Genomic DNA, 18,763 nt, shown 5'->3' with positions numbered 1-18,763 from the left:
CCAATCAACAGGAGACGGTGAGTTCTAGTCCCGCCTTAGGCATGAAAGCCAATTGGATGACTTTGGGCCAATCAACAGGAGACGGTGAATTCTAGTCTCGCCTTAGGCATGAAAGCCAATTGGATGACTTTGGGCCAATCAACAGGAGACGGTGAGTTCTAGTCCCGCCTTAGGCATGAAAGCCAATTGGATGACTCCAGACCAATCACCAGGCGACAGTAAGTTCTAGTCTCGCCTTAGGCATGAAAGCCAATTGGATGACTTTGGGCCAATCAACAGGAGACGGTGAGTTCTAGTCCCGCCTTAGGCATGAAAGCCAATTGGGTGACTTTGGGCCAATCACCAGGAGACAGTGAGTTCTAGTCCTGCCTTAGGCATGAAAGCCAATTGGGTGACTTTGGGCCAATCAACAGGAGACGGTGAGTTCTAGTCCCGCCTTAGGCATGAAAGCCAATTGGATGACTTTGGGCCAATCAACAGGAGACGGGGAGTTCTAGTCCTGCCTTAGGCATGAAAGCCAATTGGATGACTTTGGGCCAATCACTAGGAGACGGTGAGTTCTAGTCCAGCCTTAGGCATGAAAGCCAATTGGATGACTTTGAGCCAATCATAGGAGACTGTGAGTTCTAGTCCTGCCTTAGGCATGAAAGCCAATTGGATGACTTTGGGCCAATCAACAGGAGACGGTGAATTCTAGTCTCGCCTTAGGCATGAAAGCCAATTGGATGACTTTGGGCCAATCAACAGGAGACGGTGAGTTCTAGTCTCGCCTTAGGCATGAAAGCCAATTGGATGACTTTGGGCCAATCAACAGGAGACGGTGAGTTCTAGTCCCGCTTTAGGCATGAAAGCCAATTGGATGACTTTGGGCCAATCAACAGGAGACGGTGAATTCTAGTCTCGCCTTAGGCATGAAAGCCAATTGGATGACTTTGGGCCAATCAACAGGAGACGGTGAGTTCTAGTCCCGCCTTAGGCATGAAAGCCAATTGGATGACTTTGGGCCAATCAACAGGAGACGGGGAATTCTAGTCCTGCCTTAGGCATGAAAGCCAATTGGATGACTTTGGGCCAATCAACAGGAGACGGTGAGTTCTAGTCCCGCCTTAGGCATGAAAGCCAATTGGATGACTTTGGGCCAATCAACAGGAGACGGTGAATTCTAGTCTCGCCTTAGGCATGAAAGCCAATTGGATGACTTTGGGCCAATCAACAGGAGACGGTGAGTTCTAGTCCCGCCTTAGGCATGAAAGCCAATTGGATGACTTTGGGCCAATCAACAGGAGACAGTGAATTCTAGTCTCGCCTTAGGCATGAAAGCCAATTGGATGACTTTGGGCCAATCAACAGGAGACGGTGAGTTCTAGTCCCGCCTTAGGCATGAAAGCCAATTGGATGACTCCAGACCAATCACCAGGCGACAGTGAGTTCTAGTCTCGCCTTAGGCATGAAAGCCAATTGGATGACTTTGGGCCAATCAACAGGAGACGGTGAGTTCTAGTCCCGCCTTAGGCATGAAAGCCAATTGGGTGACTTTGGGCCAATCACCAGGAGACAGTGAGTTCTAGTCCTGCCTTAGGCATGAAAGCCAATTGGGTGACTTTGGGCCAATCAACAGGAGACGGTGAGTTCTAGTCCCGCCTTAGGCATGAAAGCCAATTGGATGACTTTGGGCCAATCAACAGGAGACGGGGAGTTCTAGTCCTGCCTTAGGCATGAAAGCCAATTGGATGACTTTGGGCCAATCACTAGGAGACGGTGAGTTCTAGTCCAGCCTTAGGCATGAAAGCCAATTGGGTGACTTTGGGCCAATCAACAGGAGACGGTGAGTTCTAGTCCTGCCTTAGGCATGAAAGCCAATTGGATGACTTTGGGCCAATCAACAGGAGACGGTGAGTTCTAGTCCAGCCTTAGGCATGAAAGCCAATTGGGTGACTTTGGGCCAATCAACAGGAGACGGTGAGTTCTAGTCCAGCCTTAGGCATGAAAGCCAATTGGGTGACTTTGGGCCAATCAACAGGAGACGGTGAGTTCTAGTCTCGCCTTAGGCATGAAAGCCAATTGGATGACTTTGGGCCAATCAACAGGAGACGGTGAGTTCTAGTCCCGCCTTAGGCATGAAAGCCAATTGGATGACTTTGGGCCAATCAACAGGAGACGGTGAATTCTAGTCTCGCCTTAGGCATGAAAGCCAATTGGATGACTTTGGGCCAATCAACAGGAGACGGTGAATTCTAGTCCTGCCTTAGGCATGAAAGCCAATTGGATGACTTTGGACCAATCACCAGGCGACAGTGAGTTCTAGTCTCGCCTTAGGCATGAAAGCCAATTGGATGACTTTGGGCCAATCAACAGGAGACGGTGAGTTCTAGTCCTGCCTTAGGCATGAAAGCCAATTGGATGACTTTGGGCCAATCAACAGGAGGCGGTGAGTTCTAGTCCCGCCTTAGGCATGAAAGCCAATTGGATGACTTTGGGCCAATCAACAGGAGACGGTGAGTTCTAGTCTCGCCTTAGGCATGAAAGCCAATTGGGTGACTTTGGGCCAATCAACAGGAGACGGTGAGTTCTAGTCCCGCTTTAGGCATGAAAGCCAATTGGGTGACTTTGGGCCAATCAACAGGAGACGGTGAGTTCTAGTCCTGCCTTAGGCATGAAAGCCAATTGGATGACTTTGGGCCAATCAACAGGAGACGGTGAGTTCTAGTCCCGCCTTAGGCATGAAAGCCAATTGGATGACTTTGGGCCAATCAACAGGAGACGGTGAGTTCTAGTCCTGCCTTAGGCATGAAAGCCAATTGGATGACTTTGGGCCAATCAACAGGAGGCGGTGAGTTCTAGTCCCGCCTTAGGCATGAAAGCCAATTGGATGACTCCAGACCAATCACCAGGCGACAGTGAGTTCTAGTCCCGCCTTAGGCACGAAAGCCAATTGGATGACTTTGGACCAATCACCAGGTAACAGTGAGTTCTAGTCCCGCCTTAGGCACGAAAGCCAATTGGATGACTTTGGGCCAATCAACAGGAGACGGTGAGTTCCAGTCCCGCCTTAGGCATGAAACTCAGCTGGGTGAATCACCAGGAGACGGTGAGTTCTAGTCCCACCTTAGGCACGAAAGCCAATTGGATGACTTTGGGCCAATCAACAGGAGACGGTGAGTTCTAGTCCTGCTTTAGGCATGAAAGCTAATTGGATGACTCCAGGCCAATCACCAGGCAACAGTGTGTTCTAGTCCCGCCTTAGGCATGAAAGCCAATTGGATGATTTTGAGCCAATCACCAGGGGACAGTGAGTTCTAATCCCGCCTTAGGCATGAAACCAATTGGATGACTTTGGGCCAATCAACAGGAGACGGTGAGTTCTAGTCCCACCTTAGGGATGAAAGCTAACTGGATGACTCCAGGCCAATCACCAGGCGACAGTGAGTTCTAGTCCCACCTTAGGCATGAAAGCAGAGCAGGTGTCTTTGTGCCAGTCCCTCTCTCTCAGTCCAGGCCACCTCACAGGGCTGTTGTTACACAGAAAATAGGTACACTGGATATGTTCCCTGCCTTGAATTATTCATAACGGCAAAACATCAGTAAATAAAATCGATCTAGATCAATAAACAGATCAATAAAATAATATACACAGCACAACTTGCCTGGCCAATCCTTGTCTCCCCACACCTTCCGAACCCAGGCCATGAGGGGAATCCCCTTTTCTCCCCCTGCCTACCCCGCAGGGCTATCGGGAAGACCCCAAACCAATTCCTCGGATTAATTGATGGATCTCCAATTCCCCCTCCAAAATCCACCCTGCCTGGCAGGCGTAAAAGCAAAGCAAAGGTTGATCCCGTCTTGAATCCGGAGACTCCCAGGAAGAGCCGGGGAGTGAATCTCCGATGAAGCTGGTTTGCTAAACCTGTCGTAATGTATAAACCTTGGCTAATCATCAACCCTCCATCTGCCCAGGACAGGTGCTTTTTACGGCATGCACCTCGACTTTGTGCCAGATCTTGTGCCGGCCCTGACCTTTTTTAATGAGGTGAGACGGACTTTACACCTCTGAGCAGGTATGAGAAACTGGCGTAAGAATCGACCCACAACTTGTGCCAGGGAACAGCCGTCACCTGGCACAAATTCAGCTGCCAAATGGTCCTCCCTGTTACGGCCGTCATGGGAGATTGCCCCGTATATAATGTTCCTTCAATCCGTTTTGGTGGGGAGGGGTCTTCCATGGATGCTAGACACCCTGGTGCAAGAGATCCTCCGTGGGCTGGCATGGTCTACCTGAACTGCTTTTCTCTGCTCTGGCAAAGGAGCAAGGACCTTGGAGTACTCATCTCTAATGACCTAAGTGCCAGAGCCCACTGCAACTACATAGCCAAAAAGGCATTAAGAGTTGTTGTTAATTATGGAAAGTTTATAAGTGTTCCCATAAAAGCATGATATTCAATTGAAAAGTAATGTGTAAAATGTTTAAGATTCAAATGAATATTAATATTAATGATAGGTTTGAATTGGTATGGATTGTTGTTTTAATTATATTATATACTTATAATTTTTTTTTCTTTCTTTAAAACATAATGTGTTACTTTAGAATGTACTAAGCAGAATCCAAATGGAAGTTATGTACTATATTAAGTGTTATAAATTTAGGGGAAAGAGATAAAGGCGTCATACTTCAATTAGTGTACAGGAGAAATTTTGTTTAAAGAGAAAAGATAAATAAATAGCTGGAAACAGAACAGACAAAGAATAATAAACATAATGATCTGAACTGAGATGAGATAAATAAAATAAATTTAAGAAAGTCAAAAGACGGGAGAAGCTATATAGAGAATGTAAAATGGTAACAAGATATGGAATGATATATAAAATGAACATGAATTTGAATTTGTGTCTGTATGAAGAGATGTAACCCGGGACCAAGCAGCTTTCAGAAAAGATGTTTTATGTTTTTTATGTTTTATGTTTTGTTTGTTTGTGTATTGTCTTTGAAAATTAATAAAATTTGTTAAAAAAAAAAAGAGTTGTTAACCGGAGGCCCAGAAATACTGGCTTAAAATTAAATATTGGCTGCAAGAAATTCTTAAGGATCAAATAGAATTGGAACCAGAATTATCCTTGTTAGGGTTATTTAAAAAGAAATATGAAAAAAAAACATACAATGTATTGTATTACACATTTTAACGGCTGCTAGAATAGCTTATGTTCAATGCTGGAAGCACAGCTGTGTTTCCTCAGATGAACTGGCCATTCAAAAAAAAAAAAATTGTGACATGTGCTGAAATGGACAAACTGACCTTAATGTTGCAAGAGAAAGATGAGTCTGAATATTACAAAATCTGGGGGAAATGGTATAGTTGGATTGATTTAAGAGATGGAAAATGAAGAAATTTAAGATAAGCAATTGATAGATTAAATGTATATATTTGCACGAATTATATATATTTGTAAATATGCACAAAAGATATAAATGTATGAGATTTATGTCACAGAACTGTTAATGTAATGATTATCTTTTTGCTTTTAAAAGACATAAAGTACTAATAAAGTTTATTTTAGAAAAAGAGTTGTTAACCTAATCCTGCGTAGCTTTCTCTCCGGTAATATTGCACTCCTAACTAGAGCATACAGAACATTTGCTAGACCAATTCTCAATTATTATTTTAAATTTGATTTAGGAAATACAGGAAATAGGGACGAATAAATGGGGACAATAGGAAAAGGGATGGTAGGCAGGATGGTGCACTTATGCACGCCCCTTACAGACCTCTTAGGACTGGTTATTCCCTTCCTTCCTTCCTTTCCTTCCTTTCCTTCCTTCCTCCCTCCCTCCCTCCCTCCCCCTCCTTCCTTCCTTCCTTCTTTTCTTCTTCCTCCCTCCATTCTTTTCTCTCCTTCCTTCCTTCCTTCCTTCCTTCCTTCCTTCCTTCCTTCCTTCCTTCCTTCCTTCTTTCCTTCCTTCCTTTTCCCTGTTCTCCTTCCTCCCCCTTTCCTTCCTTCCTTCATTTTTTATTTATTTTTATTTATTTGATTTCTCAATCGCTTACAAGATAATCAGTATAAGTATAAACATGAGTAAGAAAACAGGAAATACTTACAAATGGGGATAATAGGACAGGGACGGGAGGCACGATGGTGCACTTATGCACATCCCTTGCAGGCCACTTAGGAATGAGTATTCTCTCGCTTCCTTTCCTTCCTTCCTTCCTTCCTTCCTTCCTTCCTTCGTTCCTTCCTTCCTTCCCCTTCCCTGTTCTGCTTCCTCCTTCCTTCCTTCCTTCCTTCCTTCCTTCCTTCCTTCCTTCCTTCTTTCTTTCTTTCTTTCCTTCCTTCATTTTTTATTTATTTTTATTGATTTGATTTGTCAATCACTTACAAGATAATAGGTATAAGAATAAACATCAGTAAGAATACAGGAAATAGGTAAGAATAAATGGGGGCAATAGGACAGGCACGGTAGGCACCATGGTGCGCTTAGGCACAAATACAGCTCATCTGTCTGGAACCCGCATTGCACATCGGACATTAACACAATCGAGACAGTCCAAAGATATTTCACGAAAAGAGTTCTCCACATTCGCAACAGAATACCTTACGCCTCCAGACTTGAAATTTTAGGATTAGACAACCTAGAACTACTCCGACCTAAGCGTAGTACATAAAATTATCTGCTACAACGTCCTACCGGTCAATGACTACTTCAGCTTCAACCACAACAATACACGAGCACGCAATAGATACAAACTCAGGGTAAACTGCAGGAAATACGACTTCAGCAACAGAGTGGTCAACGCCCTACCTGACTCTGTGGTTTCTTCCCCAAATCCCCAAAAACTTTAACCTTTAGACTGTCTACTGTTGACCTCATCCCATTCCTAAGAGGTCTGTCTGTAAGGGGCATGTATAATTGCACCAACGTGCCTACCATTCCTGTCCTAATGTCTTTTATTCGTACCCATTTCATGTATTCATAATCATGTTTATACTTCATGCCTGTTATCAAATACATGTTTGACAAAATGAATAAATAAAACAAAATAAAATAAAGCCAGAAAGAGTTGGGGTTTGGACAGCATCCAAGGAAAAACTTGGATACTTCCCGATGGGTAGAGAATTTGGGGGTGAGGGGCCCTGGTTAAGTTTGGCTGAAGTGCACCAAAGCTAAGAAGGATCAGGCCTGGTTGGGATGGGAGACCACTTGGAATTCCTAGAGCTGTATTTAAAGTAAAAATAATAATAATAATAATCCCATCCCAACTGTGTAGCTATCATTTCCAAATCTTACCATTACAGCCATGTCTCTCAATTTTGGCAACTTTAAACCGGGTGGACTTCAAACTCCCAGAATTCCCCAGCCAGCCTAGCTTAAGGATCCTTTTTCATTCAGTCAGCCAGATGTTTAGCCTGGATTTGGCACCTCCGTTCACCTATCAAGTCTTTCCCAAGGACCCGGGATAGGCAGATGTGATTGGCAGATGATTTTCTCGATGGGGTTAAAAGGTTCCGTCGCAGGATGGAAGTTTCTGCTGGTGTTTTAAGACAAAGCAATGGGCCTCTTTCTCAATAAATTAATCCCTAAAAATATCAACCTTTCTCAGTCTGGCAATTGAAGGTGAGTGGATTCTAACTCCCAGAATTGCCCAGCCAGTGTGATTTAAGATGGATGGACTTCAATTCCCAGAATCCCCCAGCCAGCCTGCTTTAAGAGGGGTAGACTCCAACTCCCAGAATCCCCCAGCCAGCCTGCTTTAAGAGGGGATGGCTTCCACTCCCAGAATCCCCCTGCTAGCAATTCCAGAATACTGACTGGGGAATTCTGGGAGTTGAAGTCCTCACCTCTTCAAGCTGCCAAGGTTAAGAAAGTCTGCCCTACATCCTCAAGCTCATGTCTAAGAGGCTGTGTGTTCCCACGACACACACACACACACACACACACACAAACACCTTATCCATTTCAAGCACAACTTTGAGTTCTCACAATAACCGAGGCTCAGTTGCAATGAGCTAGTTGGCGGTTCTCTGTGTTGTGTTAAGGATGAAATCATCTGAATATGCCTCACAAACATTTGCTGATATCTCTTGTGAGATTCCTGACCCAACACAAACACACGCACTAACACACTCACTGCAAACGCACACAGCAATAGGGGAGTGTGCATTTTCTGTTGGACTCCAAGAGTGTCTTTAACCATTTTTTTTTTCTTTTTAAACTTGGCTCCATTTATACCTTCACCACCAATTTTTTTTAAAAAAAAAAAATCAAAGACTTGCAATTTCTCAGCTTTGTAAACATGCGGTGAAGTTGCTTGTCCCAAAACACACAAACCCACAAACTTTCATTCTTCCCCCGTGAGGTTCTCCCATGAGTTGGCACAACTTATGATAATTCTTGTTTTTTCTATTTATTGTGGATTGCATTCTTTTCGGGTGGGTGGAAATTCCAGCCCTGTCTGGGCAAAGCTTTTTTCTGAGGCTCCAACTGAAATACGAGTTCCAAGTATAATTTGTAAGAGAAGGAACAAACATCTTGCGATCTCCGGAACTAAAATTATATTTATTATACTTACTAAGCTTTTGTCAGCCTTTGCTGACATCGTCAGAGTATTAAACTACCATTACAGAGATCTATACCTTTATATATCATTAATCAATTTAGCCCTTGTACGGGTCCCTTCCAACTCTGTTATCCTGTATTCTAATTCTTGCAAAGGTATGTTTTGGAGTTTAGACAACCGTTGGTTAGCTTGAGCTGAGGGCTGGACTATGACAACATAAGGTTCTTTTCTTCCTAAGGATTTGGACCATCATCTAACTAGGCTAACGTTTCTCAACCTTGGTGACTTTAAGATAGGTGGACTTCAACTCCCAGAATTCCCTTGCCAGCAAAGTTCAGCAGCCCTGCGGGGGTGGGGGTGGATGGGGTTGGACTGGATGACCTACAAGGCCCCTTCCAACTCTGATCATCTGTTAATCTGCTAATTCGCACATGGCGACTCAAGGCAGCTTGCAAGAATATAAAAACCTCACTTAAAAAAACAATAAAATTAATAAAAGAGAGAATCATATAATAAACTAATATATTAACCAGCGGGACAAGTTGCCTCCAGAACTGTTTATGCTCCAACATTGGAAGTTTTGAAGAAAACTGTACAACCTTTTTTTCTGAAATGTTATAGGGTTTTCTGCCTAAGCAGCGAGGTTGGACGAGAACAGTGGTCGCCAACCAGTGGGCCAGGGGCCACTGGTGGTCCATGAGGAAATGTTGGTGGTCCACAGAGAAAAGTCACCCCCCAGGCATCCCCCAAGTAATTAATGTGGAGTATGAAGGATGTGTGTTTGTGTTTTTTTTTTCATGGTCATCATGTGCACTTAAGATGGTGTTTGATTTCATTGTATGAGGTGCAATGACAATAAAGTAAACTAATTAACTAACCCAGGCTGCGCAGGAAAAACAAGTCTGTGCCACCCACATGGCCCACGGGAACACAAGGCTTGCATCGCTTGCCTTGTGAACGTGAAGTAGTGAAGAGATGGGGGAAAGGGCGGAGGGGGGGGAACTTGCCCCACTTGCCCCACGCGCCTGGCCTGGCCAGCGGGCTGCTTCTTTCCGCTTCTTTCTTCTTCCGCTTTTGGCTGCACGCAAGGAAAGCAGCCAAAGTCTTTCTTTCTCTCCCCCAAACTCTGCCAGAAATGAGTCTTTGCGACCCTGCAAGGCCTCCTGCCTGAAGAGGCTGCACCGGCAATGACTCATTTCTGGTGGAATTTGGGGGTGGGGGGGAGAAAGAAAGACTTCTGCTGCTTCTGCTGCTTTCCTTGCATGAAGCCAAAAGTCTCTCCCTCTCTCTCTCTCTCCCCCTGAGCACAGAGCTGGAGACGGTATCCTGCGATCCCAAATAAAGAACGACTGATCAATAGGAAAACGGGGTGGGGATTTTCCTGCAGACATTTTGGGGGGGATTTTCCCAGGGTCTCTCATCCGCGGGATTTAAAATGATGAGTTTGGTGGTCCCTGAGGTCCAAAAGGTTGGCGACCCCTGTTCTATTCTATTATTGATATTTCTATTCTGTTTTTAATTCTATTCTATTCTTTTTTATTCTATTTTTTTTATTTTATTCTATTATGATATTTCTACTCTATTCTATTCCATTCCATTATATTCTATTCCATTCCATTCTATTATTGATATTTCTATTCTATTCTATTGATAATTCTATTCTTTTTTATTCTATTTATTCTATTGATATTTCTATTCTATTCTATTTTTTTTCTTTTCTATTCTACTCCGTTCCATTCTATTATTGATATTTCTATTCTATTCTATTTTTTATTTTATTCTATTCTATTGTTTTTTATTCTATTTTTTGTTTAATTCTATTATTGATATTTCTATTTTATTCTATTACTGAATAATTCTATTCTATTCTACTATTTTTCTATTCTATTCTATTCTACTCCATTCCATTCCATTCTATTCTAAGGTTAGGAATTCCACCCTTCTGTTCTTGGCAGCAGAAACTGGCCGGTCAAACAAGCCATTTCTTGAACGTGACAGCAGTTATTTACGATCCATTTCACAACATCTATTTCTAAAGAGATACAGAAGTCTCCACCTTTGCTTGTCTCATAAAATTCCTTTTTGTAGGAGTTACCTGAAAAACCAAACCAGTGGAATGTTTTTATTAGTCCTCACTGCATTTTAAGACAGGTTGCCTGCTATTCTCTCAAACCACGATACTTTATTCCAAAGATTAAGCCAACCGCAAGGGAACTATCTTCTCCAGATGGACCTTGAAGAGATGAATTAAGTTGTGGGTGCTCCAAGAAGCAACAGATGGAAACTAACCAAGGAGAGAAGCAACCTAGAAATAAGGAGGAACTTCCTAACAGTGAGGACAATTGACCAGTGGAACTACTTGCCACCAGAATTTGTGGGTGATGCAACACTGGAGGTTTTAAAGAAGAGACTAGACTGCCATTTATCTGAAATACTATAGGGTCTCCAGCCTTGAGAGGGGGGTTGGACTAGAAGACCTTCTAACCCTGTTATTATTCTAGGTTCTAACTGCTTTAATTAAAGAAAACAATTTATCCTGTTTTGCTTCTAGTTTTCTTTTCTGGACTCAAAATAACAACAAAAAAGAATCTTTTGATTTTGGATGCTTCTATTAATTTGTTATATAAATGGCTCGTGCTTACAAAATATGTAGAGCAAAAATGCTGAGAATGTAACTGCATTTTGTATCAATAAAAGGAGAATATTTGTAGCTCAGAGTTGAACTGTGGGGGTCCTTGGTGCTCTCTGAGCTGGGTGGTTTTCTTGCAGACATTTTGTGACCCAGCTAGGGAGCATCATCAGGGCTGGAAGGAAGGAAGGAAGGAAGGAAGGAAGGAAGGAAGGAAGGAAGGAAGGAAGGAAGGAAGGAAGGAAGGAAAAGAGGAAGATAGTTGGGTCCTTAGTGGTCTCTGAGCTGGGTGGTTTCCTTGCAGACATTTTGTGACCCAACTAGGGAGCATCATCAGGGCTAGAAGGAAGGAAGGAAGGAAGGAAGGAAGGAAGGAAGGAAGGAAGGAAGGAAGGAAGGAAGGAAGGAAGGAAGGAAGGAAGGAAAAGAGGAAGATAGTTGGGTCCTTAGTGGTCTCTGAGCTGGGTGGTTTCCTTGCAGACGTTTCATGACCCAACTAGGGAACATCATCAGTGATAGAAGGGGAGGAGGGTTGCAGAGAGGAGGAGGAGGAGGAGGGGGAGGTGGTGGTGGTGGTCTTTGGTGCTCTCTGAGCTTCATGGTTTTCTTGCAAACCAGGTAACATCATCAGTGCTAGAAGGGAGAGTGTGGTTTTCGGAGGAGGAGGAGGAGGAGGAGGAGGGAGGGGGAGGAGGAGGACTGGTGTAGGGTCTTTGATGCTCTCTGAGCTTCGTGGTTTCCAAACCAGGTAACATCATCAGGGCTAGTGTATTTTGTATTCTACTGCACTGGAAAAAGTTGGAAGTCACTGCTATTTCCCCACCTCTTACTTTGCACCCCCTTTTCCCTTCTTTTCCTTCCCTGATTCCCTGATTATCCTTGTTTTTATTTGTATATTATGTTATAATAAACTTCAATAAAATTTGACCAAAAGAAGAAGAAACAACTTGCCCATGTCATTTTTCCGGAGTTGTGAGGAGTGTGCAATAGAATAGATAGAATTCCTTTTATTGGCCAAGTGTGATTGGACACACAAGGAATTTGTCTTTGGTGCAAATGCTCTCAGTGCACATAAAAGAAAAGAGACATTCGTCAAGAGTCAAGAATCATCAGATACAACATTTAATGATAGTCACAGGGTACAATAGAATAGAATAGAAGGATGTAGGAATAGAATTTAAATAGAAGGGGATGGAACAGGATAGAGAATAGAACAGAACAGAACAGAACAGAACAGAACAGAATAGAATGAGAATAGAATGAATAGAATAGAAAATAGAATAGAATAGAATAGAATAGAATAGAATAGAATAGAATAGAATAGAATAGAATAGAATAGAATGGAATAGGAATAGAGTTCTTTTATTGGCTAAATGTGATTGGACACACAAGGAATTTGTCTTTGGTGCAAATGCTCTCAGTGCACATAAAAGAAAAGAGACATCCGTCAAGAGTCAAGAATCATCAGGTGCAACACTTAATGATAGTCATAGGGTACAATAGAATAGAATAGAAGGATATAGGAATAGAATTTAAATAGAATGGGATGGAACAGGATAGAGAATAGAATAGAATAGAATAGAATAGAAATTAGAATAGAATAGAATAGAAATTAGAATAGAATAGAATAGAAATTAGAATAGAATAGAATAGAATAGAAATTAGAACAGAATAGAAATTAGAATAGAATAGAAATTAGAATAGAATAGAATATCGGAATAAAGAATAGAATAGAATAGAATAGAAAATAGAATAGAAAATAGAATAGAATAGGAGAGGATAGGATAAGATAAGATAGGATAGGATATAATTATTGGCCAAGTGTGATTGGACACACAAGGAATTTGTCTTGGTGCAAATGCTCTCAGTGCACATAAAAGAAAAGAGACATTCATCAAGGGTCAAGAATCATCCGGTACAACACTTAATAACAGTAATAGGGTACAATAAGAATTTTTCTTCCAGTGCAAAATAAACCAGCAGGCACTAGGTTTTTTGTTTTTTTTTTACAGAATAACAGAATTGGGAGGGACCCTGGAGGTCTTCTAGTCCAGCCCCCTGCTCAAGCAGGAGACCCTATAATATTTCAGATAAGTGACTGTCTAGTCTATTCTTAAAAAGGTCCAGCGATGGAGCGGCCACAACTTCTGGTGACAAGCTGGTTAATTGCTCTCCCTGTCAGGAAATTCCTCCTTAGTTCTAGGTTGCTTCTCTCCTTGGTTAGTTTCCATCCGTTGCTTCTTCTCCTGCCTTCTGGTGCTTTGGAGAATAATTTGAACCCCCTCTTCTCTGGGGCAACCCCTCAAATATTGGAAGATGCTATCATGTCTCCTCCAGTCCTTCTCTCTTTGTGGATTCCGCCCCCCCACAAAAAAAGAAATCTACATTATTTCCCCTCTTAAATTCAAGCTTATTCATCAAGCCCCACCATCCAAAAAACTCAAGAGAGGACTGGCAAAATGGGGGGGTTTCCGCACCCAAAGCTCCCTCCAGTACCCCAAACTCTACTTCTCCTTTGAAAAATATGGACTTCCTTCTCTTGGCATCTGCCCACTATAAGTAATCACTCATCTTAAAGAGGAAAGCATGAGTGAGGGCATTTTGCATCCGCTGGGTAGAAAACTCACCCTAGTCTCTTGAAGGGAAAGAGGCAAAAAATTCTCTGGCAGACATTTGCTAGAGCTACACTCGAATACAGTTCGTCAGTCTGGAACCCACATTACACATCTGATATTAACACAGTTGAGAAAGTCCAGAAATATTCCACAAGAAGAGAGTTCTCCACTCCTCTACTCGTTGCAGAATACCTTAGGCCACCAGACTTGAAATTCTAGACCTAGAAAACCTTGAATTACGCCGTCTTCAGTTACGCCGTCTTCAGTCCGATCTAAGTATAGTATATAAAATCATACATTGCAATGTCCTGCCTGTCAATGAATACTTCGGCTTCAACTATAACAATACAAGAGCACACAATAGATACAAACTCAAGGTTAATTGCACCAAACTCGATTGCAGGAAATACGACTTCAGCCACAGAGTGGTCAATGTCTGGTATCCTCTACCTGACTCTGTGGTTTCTTCCCCCAAACCCCCAAATACTTTAACCTTAGACTGTCTACTATTGACCTCACCCCTTTCCTAAGAGGTCTGTAGGGGGCGTGCATAAGCGCACCAACGTGCCTACCGTCCCTGTCCTATTGTTTCTTTTTATTTTTCTTATATGTACCCATTTCATGTATTCATAACTATGTTTTTACTTATACCTATTATCTTGTAAGCAATTGACAAAATTAAATAAATAAAAATAAAATAAATAAAACTTTCTCAGTCCTTAAACTGATGTCACACATTCTTTTTAGCTAACCCTGATCAAAGGGTGGTTGTGTTACAACCCACACAGAGACTCCTAGCGCTGGAAGGGTCCTTGGAGGTCATCTAGTCCAACCCCCTGGCTCAAGCAGGAGACCCCAAGCCATTTCAGACATCTGGCTGTCCAGTCTCTTCTTAAAAACCTGCAGTGATGAAGATCCCACAACTTCTGGTGGCCAGCTGTTCTACGGGTGAATTGTTCTCACCGTCAGGAATTTCTCTCCTTAATTCCAGGTTGGTTTTCTCCTTGATTAACTTCCATCCTTTTTATCTTGTCCTGTCCCTCTTTGCAAACCCCACTCCCTTCTAGCCCTGATGATGTTCCCTAGTTGGGTCACAAAACGTCTGCGGGAAAACCACCAAACTCAGAGAGCTCTAAGGACCCCACAGTTCTCCTCCTTCTTCCTCCTCTTTGCAAACCCCATTCCTTTGTACCCCTGATGATGTCACCTAGTTTAGTAACGAAACATCTGCAAGAAACCTACCAAGCTCACACATACTCCAGTTTTCCTTTTTCTCCTCTCGCAAATCCCTCTCCCTTCTAGCCCTGATGATGTTCCCTACTTGGGTCACGAAACGTCTGTGAGGAAATCACCCAACTCAAGACAGCCCCAAGGACCCCCCACAGTTCAACCCCAAGCTACACATTTTCCGTTCTGTTGGGTTCACGCTCTCTTTGGACATTCATACATTTTTCCCTGGTGCCGCTTTGAGCCAAATTAAAATTTAGCGGCAATATTTGCGGTCCAGGTGCAACAGAATACAGAATTACACCGATAGGAAACTTCGCCTTAATTCTAGGTTGGATGTCTCCTTGTTAAGCCTCCATTTTTTGCTTCACGTCCTGCTTTGAGGAATAGGTTGACTTCCCCACCTCTTCTTTGGGGCAACCCCAGAGACGTTGGAAGATGCTGGCATCTTCAGTAAGTTAGACACCCCTAAGCTCCACTCAACCTTTCCTCCCACCTTTTAGCCAGTTTTTAGGTCTCACTCCAAACTTCTTCTCTGCTCCCTTCAAACCCCAGATTTTGATCTGCTGCAGACAGAGAGAGCGAGAGAGCTAAATAAATTGTTGCACCCTCTTGTCAAACATTGTGCAAACACACGCAGGGTGCACTCAGTTCCTCATCCTCCAGGTCGGAGAAAAAGGGAGCGTGGACTGACAGGAGAAAAGAAAGGAAGGAGAGAGGGGGAAAAAACTTTGAAAGAAAGAAGTTCAACGCTCAGTTCTTTGCAAGGGAGTTTGCAATTTATTTTTATTTTTGGGAGAGAATGTCTCCCCCTTGCACAATTAAGACAGCCTCCGGCCGCATTAAAGCAGGTTTGTGGTGCAACGCACACTTGCCTTACACACCCATTTGTGTCTTGCCTTCAAGTTTAGAAAGCAAAACCTCAGCATGGCATGCGGGGGGGAATCTTTGCCCGATCTCTAGTTTCGCACCCAGGATAATAAAATGGATTAAGAGAGAAAGAGAGAGAGAGAGAGAGAGAGGCTAACTGCGCAAAATTAAAATTACCTGTTTTAGCAAGAACTTCTTCGCAAAGTCTTGCTGAACCGGTTTTTCACCCAAATCTGGACATTTTGGGCACAAGCAGAGAAGGGAGAGAGAGAGAGAGAGAGAGGAAAATATATATATATATATATATATTCTGCATCGGTTTTTCACATGGTTTCAAAAGCTCTCCAAAGACTTTGGACGCACCTCTTTCTTCTTTTCCTTTCTGGCGTCCTTCTTCCCTTCTTTTCTTCCTTCCTTCCTTCTTCCTTTCTCTCTCGCCTTTCCGAGAAAAGCCTCCTCCAAAAGTTTCTGCTTCTCCCGGGATCGCAGCGGCGGCGGCGGCGGCTCTCCGCCTCGAGGTGAATCCATTGAAGGAGGCAGGCAAAAGATCTCCAAAGCGCCGGGAGGGATCAGCTGTAGAAGGTGGGCCGGGCTGGGCTGGGCTTGACGGGGAGGGGGCGGTCAGGAGGCAAACAGGAGATCGGGGATGGGAGCTGCTGAAGTTCTAGTCCTCATGGAGGAGGGGAGCCCTCCTGGGCGCGGGGGGGCTGGAGGGGGCTGGAGGGGGGAAAGCTGCTAAATTGGTCTCTTCTTTTCGTCCCACGACACGTGCAGACAGCCCCACCTCCCCCTCTTTCTCCCCCACTTGCTTTAGGGAAGATAAAATGGGGAAGGGGAAGGAGAAAAACATATTTATGATTTTTTAAAAAAAAATGGGGAAAGGGGAGAAAAAAACACGAGTTTCTAAAAAAAAAAATGTACCCAGGGGCAGTTTTTCCTCTCCCTAACTCATAAAATGCCTGCCAAGTCAGAAACTAAAGCTTCAGATACAGAGAATGGGACCTTGGAGGTCATCTAGTCCAACCCCCCCGCCTAAGCAGGAGACCCTACACATTTCTGACTGAGGGCAGTCCAGTCTCTTCATGAAAGCCTCCAGGGATGAAATTCCCACAACTTCTGAAGAACAGAATAATAACAGCTTAACAGAGATTGAAAGGGACCCTGTAGGTCATCTAGCCCAACCCCCACCGGCCCAAGCAGGAGACCTTACACCATTTCTGACTGAGGGCAGTCCAGTCTCTTCATGAAAGCCTCCAGGGATGAAATTCCCACAACTTCTGAAGAACAGAATAATAACAGATTAACAGAGATTGTAAGGGACCCTGTAGGTCATCTAGCCCAACCCCCACCGGCCCAAGCAGGAGACCTTACACCATTTCTGACTGAGGGCAGTCCAGTCTCTTCATGAAAGCCTCCAGGGATGAAATTCCCACAACTTCTGAAGAACAGAATAATAACAGATTAACAGAGATTGTAAGGGACCTTGTAGGTCATCTAGTCTAACCCCCTGCCCAAGCAGGAGACCTTACACCATTTCTGACTGAGGGCAGTCCAGTCTCTTCATGAAAGCCTCCAGGGATGAAACTCCCACAACTTCTGAAGAACAGAATAATAACAGCTTAACAGAGATTGGAAGGGACCCTGTAGGTCATCTAGCCCAACCCCCACCTGCCCAAGCAGGAGACCCTACACCATTTCTGACTGAGGGCAGTCCAGTCTCTTCTTGAAAGCCTCCAGGGATGAAACTCCCACAACTTCTGAAGAACAGAATCATAACAGAGTAACAGAGTTGGAAAGGGACCTTGTGGGTCATCTAGTCCAACCCCCTTCCGAGGCAAGAGACCCTACACCATTTCTGACAGAGGGCAGCCCAGTCTCTTCCTTCAAGGGATGACGAGTTATTCAAGGCAATAAATTGAGTCAATAAATGCGGCACAACCACGCCCACCAGTCCTGACCGGTTTCCTTCCCTGAGATGCAGAGCCAGGCAAAACTGGAGCAGGATTTATATAATACCACATTTTATATAATGCCCTATATGCTAGAATTTATATTATTTTAATTGATATTACACAAGAGGGTTTTATACAGCTAGTTCTGGACTCAAGAGCCCCAGCAACCGCTAAGCGAGGCAGTGGTGAGGTGAGCTTTCCTTCTTTTGTGAGCTTTCTTCCCACTGTTGTTAAGTGAATCACTGCCATCGTTCAGCTAATCACCCGGTCATTAAGTGAATCCGGCTTCCCCGTGGACATTGCTCGTCCGAAGGTCGCAAAACGGGGATCCTGGGGAATCTTGCGACCATCGTAAATAGGAAAGAGTTGCCGAAACGACTGAATTTTGGTCACTTGACCATGGGGGACGGTCATAAGTGTGAAAAAATGGGCATAAGTCACTTTTTTTTTCCAGGGTCGTCATAATGTTGTACATCACTAAACAAACTGTTGTAAGTTGAGGACTACCTGTATATTTTTTATATGATACCCGATTGTATTATACAGGGCATCCGCAATTCCTGTTGCTAAGTGAGACAGCCGTTGAGTTTTGCCCCATTTTACGACCTTTCCTGCCACGGTTCTGCCACAGTTGCTAATCAGCCAGTCGTTAAGTGAATCTGGCTTCCCCGTGGACGTTGCTCGTCCGAAGGTCACAAAACGGGGAATCTTGCAACTGTCATAAATACGAGTCAGTGGCCAAAACGACTGAATTTTGGTCACCTGACCATGGGGATGGTCGTAAGTGTAAAAATCAACGGGCATAAGTTACTTTTTTTCAGGGTCGTCGTAACATTGTACATCACTAAACAAACTGTTGTAAGTTGAGGACTACCTGTGTATTTTTATATTGTACCAGATTGTATTATCCGTAATTCCTGTTGC

The 18,763-nt window shown here is 43.6% G+C and overlaps 1 protein-coding gene across 2 annotated transcripts in view; it reads right to left on the bottom strand.

The window, feature by feature from the left end:
• The window catches only part of SLC6A4 (solute carrier family 6 member 4), a 61,023-nt gene extending 44,579 nt beyond the window's left edge, over positions 1–16,444 (bottom strand). Inside the window, exons 1-2 of one of the 2 annotated variants that reach the window (XM_087955800.1) lie at positions 16,251–16,444; positions 16,065–16,120 (exon numbers count right to left, since the gene is read on the bottom strand). The gene's annotated coding sequence lies outside the window, so the exon portion shown is untranslated. The remainder of the gene's footprint in view (positions 1–16,064; positions 16,121–16,250) is intronic. The other variant, XM_087955802.1, reaches the window with a different exon arrangement.
• Between the last annotated feature and the right edge of the window lie 2,319 nt (positions 16,445–18,763).

The sequence above is a fragment of the Notechis scutatus genome, chromosome 1, assembly GCF_049901735.1.
Source record: "Notechis scutatus isolate UNSWTSFEM ecotype Mainland chromosome 1, rNotScu1.2, whole genome shotgun sequence".
Classification (NCBI taxonomy): Eukaryota; Metazoa; Chordata; class Lepidosauria; order Squamata; family Elapidae; genus Notechis; species Notechis scutatus.
This window is presented reverse-complemented; position numbering and strand designations above follow the sequence as displayed.